Source organism: Zootoca vivipara, chromosome 6 (genome assembly GCF_963506605.1).
Source record: "Zootoca vivipara chromosome 6, rZooViv1.1, whole genome shotgun sequence".
Lineage (NCBI taxonomy): Eukaryota > Metazoa > Chordata > Lepidosauria > Squamata > Lacertidae > Zootoca > Zootoca vivipara.
The window spans coordinates 24,116,969-24,124,928 of record NC_083281.1 but is presented as its reverse complement, the minus strand read 5'-3'; positions in this window follow the sequence as shown (position 1 = coordinate 24,124,928).

The window sequence follows — 7,960 nt, the reverse complement described above, 5'->3', positions numbered from 1 at the left end:
AATGGTCGGTGCACCGGAGAGGGAGGAGGAGGAGCACGCGCTCTCGGGGATTGTTGGGTCGCCTTCTGTGAATCATTGCAAGTTCGCGAAGGGGGAGGTGGATGGGAAAGGGGGAGGGTGAAGCTGATTTACAAAAACGATCCACATTGGAAAAGTTATTAACTAATGCATACTGATGGCAAAATGACTAGAATGAAAGGCATCACAGACCCCTCCAAAAAGTGAAAAGAAATGTAAGTGGTCGGGGTTCCTCTGGGGAATTAAAAGGGAAGAGGTCGTCGTGCAATTTCCCTCTGGCCATTTCGCGCTTCCTGACTCTATAGTAGTGCCATTTTCCACACACTATATGTCATACCAATTCCCTGAACCTACTTGACGATAACTCTTCCACAATTACGCAGTCTCCAAGGTGCTGCTGCTGGTGGTGGGGTGTTTGCAATTTCACAGTGGCTAGAAACATTTTTTTTCAACTCGGGGTTATTTTTTAAAAAGAATTATGCACTTTAAAAGCTTTTCAGGTTCCTGTGACAAAGCACAACAGTGGCTCTGGCATTTCTCTCACCACTTACCTGACCCAGAATGCCTGGCTTTGGCCCTTAGCCCATTTGCACCTGCCAGGTGAGGCAACAAGGAGGGGGCAGGTGCAGATAGATGGGAGCTGTTAGTGGTTCTCAAGCAATGCCTGCACAGTGAGTGAGTGGCATAGCTGCCAAGTTATCCCTTTTTTAAAGGGAAACTCCCTTATGCTGAATAGGCTTCCTCGTGAGAAAAGGGAAAACTTAGCAGCTATGGTGAGTGGCAGGCAGAGGCAGAACAGTGAGGGACCCTTCCGAGCACTAGGGTGCTTAACCTGGATAGCTGCCTACTGGTCACTACATTCTTTTTATCTTCACTTCCCATTCAGAACAGAAAAAGGGGGGTTATTAACAATTGTTTATACTGTCTACTAGCACTGACAAGTTCCTTGGGTCCTGCTGTTTGGATTAGGTTCCTTTGACGAGTACTGAAAACCAGCTTTTCCCCAGTATTTGATATTGGTACAAATACACAACACCACTTGCACTTCTACAGGGCAACAGATCTACTATATTATGTCATCTCCCCAGAGGATGATTCCATAATTTAATCTCAGCTCAGCTCTCCCCCTCCCTCCCTCCCTCCCTCCCTCCCTCCCTCTCCCCCATGAATTCCTCTGTAATTCATGCCCACACACATCACATAAATTGGGCAGAGGGGTGTGTGTGATGTGTTCCCTCCCAGCCCTGATAACTCTGATTCAGAATATTCCCGAAAGCTCTCCAGTGATCTCCCAACCATTAGCTCCCATTCAGAAACATCCACTGAACTTCCTGGACATTATTCTTTTGTCCAAACTGCTGACTGAGAGCAGGCACTGCTGAAGTAAGATCTTCGAGATAGCAACCCCACATCATCATCCATGTGGGACCTGCAAAAAAAAAAAGGTTGCAGTGAATTTCCACCCTCTAATATAATTACTCTTGCCAAAGCAAGAGTATACAGGGCCCTGCTTAGCTTCATTAATGTGCTAAAATAATAATAATAATAATAATAATAATAATAATTATTATTATTATTAATGTGCTAAAAGTTTTATTACTGCACCACATGCCCACCTCCACCACACCATTCCACCACACAACTCTTGTTTTTATTTTTGGATTCTTCATAGTCTGCATTTTGTGTTTAACCACCAGATTTCACTATTAAAAGGAGTTCCTGCTGTTACAGCACCATCCTCTCTGTATGCAAAGCTTCATATAACGAACGACCACAAAAAGAGCCATTTCCTGTCTTTAAATAAGTTTGAAGTCAGACTTTTGGCAGCATGGAATAACAGAGGACTCTGTAATAAGCAAAAATCTGCCCTTATTCCCTTACACAAGAGCCCTTATTGTGTTCTCCATTGGTGGGACAATATAACAGAGGCCAACCAGATAATTTTGAGAAGCAAAGCCTTTGTTTTTGCTGTTGCAACAGGGCCCCCTTCCGCTCACACAGCAGAACAAGGAAGGAACTCCAAACAAAGGTGTCCTGCCCTTAAATAGAAATTTGAAAATTGGTTTCAGCCAACCCCCCCAGAAGCATCACCCATACATCACAGAAGGGGTGTAGCCCAAGACCACCCTCCCTAAATTCATCATAGATACATCATGAAAGGGGAGGTCTGGTGGCAGTAATCTGAGCATCCTGGACCCTGCCCCCTGCCCCCAAAACCTAATCAAGTAAAAAAAAAAGAGAGATATTTACATTTCCCTGTTTCCCAGCCAAGTTAATCACACCCTTTTGTCTGGCACTCCGGTATCAGGATGCCAGGGATTATCACTTTAATTCCTGAGACAATGAGAAGGTTTCCCCCACCTCCCTTCTTCCTTGCAGAGGAACACCTGGTCAGAGAGAGTCAAAATGGTGTCAGTCAGGCCTGTCTTCCTGTGCTGCTTCAGACATGTGCCTGTACATTCATGTACATGTTTATGAACAATTATTATATATATAACCTTAAAATTCTTACAACAATGAGGTAACCAAAATGCACAATGGCATAAATGCAGCTGCTTGTATTCAGGATTAGTTTCAACTGGGATTACGTGAGCATTGAGGATTAATGACCAGGTTAATAATTACTTTTAAGGGAAGGCCAAGTATTGATAAGGGATCTTAAAGAGAACAGTGAGCACACATGAAGATCTCCAACACCCACAGAATTCAATATGCATTTGTGCAATTGTGTGTAATGAAACGTGAAAATGTGCTTCTTCACACGGCACATTAAACTATGGAACTCACTCCCACTGGAGGCAGGGATGGCCACCAACTCAGGTGGCTTTGTTGTAAGCCAGTGTTAATGGTTCGTTAACACCAGAAATTACAACAGCTTTAAAAGAGGATTAGGCAAATCAATGAAGAAGAAGGGTATCTATCAATGGCTGCTAGCCATGATGGCTATGCTCGTGCCTCCACAGTGGAGGCAGTATTGCTTGTGTGTGTGTGTTTAATAGATTGTGTGTGCATGATTGTTTGGCGTTTCTATGCTTCTGTTCTTATTTCATCCACAAGCCGCCTTGAGTCCCTGTGAGGGAAAATAGCCGGGTGGGTGTTGTTTTATTTGGGAGGTGGGGTTGCTTTAAATTGGTTTTTAAATGCTAGATGTCGATTTGGATTTTTGCATTCACATTTGTTGCTTGCGGCTTTTGTTGACGAGTGCGTTGTTTTTTTTTTAGTTTGCATACATGAGCATTGTTTGTCATTTTGATGATTGTTATCATAGTATCACGTACTGTATGTTGCATTTCTGCATTGTAACTTTGTGCCAAGACTTATGGGTATAGGGCAATATACAAATTTAACAAATTATTATTATTATTATTAATAAGTTGGGAACCACAGGATGGGAAAGGTGCTCTTGTGATCAGATCCTGCTTGCACGTTTCCCTCAGGCGTCTGGTTCGCCCCTGTGAGAGCAGGGATCCGATTATGCTCCGACTTCTGTAAGGTAGGAAGGGTTTTTGTGCAACACTATTTAGGGTGCCAATAATAAAGCTCTCTCACTTCCGGGAAAGCCCCTCGTTGAGCTGCGGGGGGTCTTGCCCCCAAGTTAGACCCGCGCGTTGCTTCAGCGCAGCCCTCGCCACCCGCGAGAGAGGCCTATACCAGTCCCCAAGGCTCGTCTTTTTCCTAGTTCTGTCGTCTCTATGGTTACCGTGCCTCGCGGAAGGGAGGGGGGAGCAGCGGGTAAAGCAGGGCAGGGCGGGGGAAGGAAAGGAGAAGCTACGTGACGAGCGTCTCATATCTCCCGCTGGGCGTGGCCCGGGAAAAGTCTGGAACTTCGTTTCGATTGGAGGATGAGGCGCCGCCTCTTTGCTTCCCTATTGGTTGTTGCGCGCTGACGGGCAGTTCGAAGTGCCGCGAAGCAGTTGGTAATTCAATGTTGGGATTTGCATATCCGAAAGACGCTGCAAATTTTGCGTTGAAGACTCGTCTTTCAACAAGTGTTTCTAAAGTGGAGGTTTTCATTCCAGCAGTCGGTATCCATTGGATTGGAAATTGATTTTATGTATTCCAGTCATTTTAATAAAAAAAAATACGCTTGTTTTCACTTTCTAAATATGTATGCAAATGTTTTATATGTGGTTTTTTTTCCAGTATTGTGAGATTGCTTCAAAATGTTTTGTAGAACACGGTTCAGAAATGAAATCATTCTTCCTCTTTGGATCTTCTTTTGGTGGATTTCTTGTAGGTACTGTTCTACAATCTCAGGGCTCTGTAGCAGCAAAAAAGAAACAAACCCAAAAACCATTATACAGTATAGCACTCACAATTAATAGTTGCTTCTAGATCAGGCATCCCCAAACTGCGGCTCTCCAGATGTTTTGGCCTACAACTCCCATGATCCCTAGCTAAGAGGACCAGTGGTCAGGGATGATGGGAATTGTAGTCCAAAACATCTGGAGGGCCGAAGTTTGGGGATGCCTGTTCTAGATCTCAGCGTGTGTGAAGGTGCATAATGGGAAAAGATGCCCCCTTAAGTTTCCCAAGCCAAGAATGTAAACAGTTTTAGGCAAAGTATCTTGAACGTCTGCAGGAAACGAACCTGGAGCATTTTTTTTAACCCCACTCATCAACCAAAAGAGCTCCCAGAGTGACTTGCATACAATCAAGACAAGACAGGCCCTCCCCTCAGGCTAAAAATTAAAAACGACACACAAGGGAAAGGGCACATGGAGGGAAGAGGAAAATCAAAACTCAGGCACAGTTGCTCTTTATATTGACCAGCTGGCACAGTTCAGCGGCAGGAGTTGCTTGATGAAGTTGCAGTTTGCAATTGCAGCGTAGAAAATCCGAGCGAGGCTTGTGAACCAAATGTCAGTGGTTTGTAAAGGCAAAGTTAGACCCAAGAATAATCTCAGGAGGTTTTAATTCATATTTTGTTTTTTATTGCATATTAAACAGGGAGCTTACTTATTCTTCCTTTGTGTCTGCACTGCTAGCATTTTACTGCATTTCCAATAGCCTGCAGGCTGCAAGTGATAGAAATTCATCGGAAAAGGAAAATTCCCCCAAACAGCTGACAACCTTTTAAACTGGCTCTTCTCCTCTGACACACTACAAAGAAATTGTGGAGTTTTTTCCTGACCTGCAGATGCAGCAATGAGAAAAGATTCACGAGTTTAATTTCTGTTCGCTGCGTTGCTATTTCTAAGTACACAACGGCATGGCCAGTAAAAAAATGTTGGCACCTTTATTTCTCTTCCAAAATGAACACACTTTTGTCTCTGCTGTTAAAAGGCAGGATACAGGATGCAGCATGTTCTCTGTGGTGTCACCCCTATTGGCTGCCAGTTGTGTATACTGAGAGGGCAGCCCCCTTGGACTTCAGATGGCGAATGGTGTTGGTTTACGCCAGCAGATAAGGTCAGGGAGAGGTGAAACAAGGCCACTTGGCTTTGCTGGGCATTTCCTGGTCCAGGCTTCATCATTCGGCCATTTAGGAAAGATTACCAGCCTGAGCTCCAACCTACGTGTGACATTATTCAAGCATGCTTCATCTGACATCTGCTGTTATTTTGGAAGAAAAAACACGCTTGCAAGGCCCTGCTCCAGAATGCGTACTCTCAGTTCTGCTGCTTTATTTATTTATATCTACAATTATGGGGTGCTAGAAGAGGGGGAGGGCTAGCGGGACATGTCATGCTCCTTCTGGGGTAGTTTGGCCACTTTTGGTCTCTACCCAGCACTCAGCTCTCAACTGTGGCTCCTAGAAGCCATTGGTATTAGACTTCCCCTGAAGGAGGATTGAGCGGATGAGACCAATAGTGGATCCAGTGGTCAAGAAGACGGTGGTTTCTGCATGTGCTGCAGAAGGAAGTGAGGGGCAGATGGGGCTCATCAACCTGGGGAGTGAGCCCACCTCGAAGAAGGAAAACTCTGGTCCTAAACCTCCACTGCTTTGTGGCATATCTTCGGGAGAATAAAAAGCTAAGGAGTAAACCGTACACAAATCCAGAGTGGAGTCTCTAAGGCAGTTGGGTGGCACGGCACCTTCTGCTCTTCCTTCTGGCAACTCCTGCAGCCAAGCTTGGTGCCACAACAACATTGCAAGGTTGGTTAGGCTGAGAGATTTCAACTTGCACTCAGTGGGCTTCATGGCTGAGTGGGAAATTTGAACTGTAGCCTTCCAGACCTTCAGTCTGACACCTGACACACTGGCTGCAACTGCTATTTGCTCACTCCTGGCTGCTTCCTGGTGGCGTGGGGAGGAATGGCAGCCAGGTAAGGGGGTACGAACTTAATTTGTTCCGGAGGTCCATTCTTAACCTGAAACTGTTTTTAACTCGGGGTAACTCTTTCAGGTTAGCAGAGTTTGTAACCTGAGGCGTTTGTAACTCGAAGTACCATTGTAGTTTTCAGCAGATGACTGGTGCAGGCCCCCAGTCCGGATCAGGAGTGCATTCTGGATTGGGGCCCTGTGAATGGGTTTCTCCCACCCCTTCAAAATAAAAACAGGCAGGTTAAGCACACTTGTTTATAAAGCACATGAAAATGTTTAGCTGTAGTTTTATCTCTTAAATATGATCAGCATGGAAGCAAAATGTCAAAATTTACTGAGGGTCCTTTCTTTTAAGTGAAACACCCCTTAGATAAGAGGCAAAAATAAAAATGGTGCAGCCCTGGAATCTGAAGCAACTGCTTCTTAATACAATTGAGTCTAGGAAAGATAGTAGTTGAAAGATGTTTTTAACCTAAGAGTGGGAAAGTACAGACTGAGATACACTATGGTAATCAAAGTTCAAATTATGGTCCCTGAGGGTGGCTGTGTTTTTCCGCTTGAGAGTCATGTACCTGGTCTTAATAGACACTGCAGTCTAAAGAAAAATGTTAGCGCTGAAGGAGCCTGTGATGTGCATTTAACAGGAAAACAGATACAGAGGGCATTAAAGAAAAACACTGTGTTTCCCATGAAACCATCCATCCCATTTTCCACCAAGTGTCTACCACTGCCACACAAAACCTGCACTTTCCGGAGGAGGAGGAGGAGGAGGACAGCACATAGGGGATAAGATCAACAAAAGAGCCAGAAAAACATTAGCTGTGATTCTGGCATTGTAGGGGGTTGGGCTAGATGACCCTTTGGGTCTCTTCTGACTCTACAATTCTATGATTCATTTAAAACACAAATAAATACTATCTGGTTATAAGAGGGAGGGCAGCAGAAATCATGTTGTAAAGGCCTGTCTAAACAACAAAAGTTTTCTGAAGAAAGGGAGAGATATTTCCTGCTGAGTATCTACTGGCAGGGAGTTCCACAGGGAAGAGCTTAAGCCTCTATCCCAACTGAAGGCCAACCAAACCTCAGGGGCACGGAGAACTCAGTACAGTAATGAAGTGCCTGGATAATAAAAAAATTCCTTCAGTAGCACCTTAAAGACCAACTAAGTTTTTATTTTGGTATGAGCTTTCGTGTGCATGCACACTTCTTCAGATACTTCTTCAGATGCCTGGATAATGTTCACCCATTACAATAATCACATATCACTTGACTTGGTTCGCACACTGAGCAGGAGATTTCCGAGATTCCTGCATCGCAAGGGGTTGGACTAGATGACCCTCGTGGCACCTTCCCACTCTGCAAATTTGGCTGGGTGGCTTTGGGTCAGTCACTGTCTCTTAGCTTAACCTACTTCACAACATTGTTTGCAAGGATAAATGTGGTGGTGAAAAATCCACGTTGAAAATCCTTGAAGGAAAGGTGGGATATAAATCAAATTAATAAATATTAGCAAAGGGGTGGAGCAGAGAGGAAGGAAGAGGCCATTTCCCCCTAATGCTTCATATGCTTAGGTATGCTATTTTGGACAAGCACTCTGCATATGTTCAGAGGAACTTTTTCACACCCGTTCAAATTATGTCCTGGAGATGCAGGTTCTTGCTTCTGCAACACCCT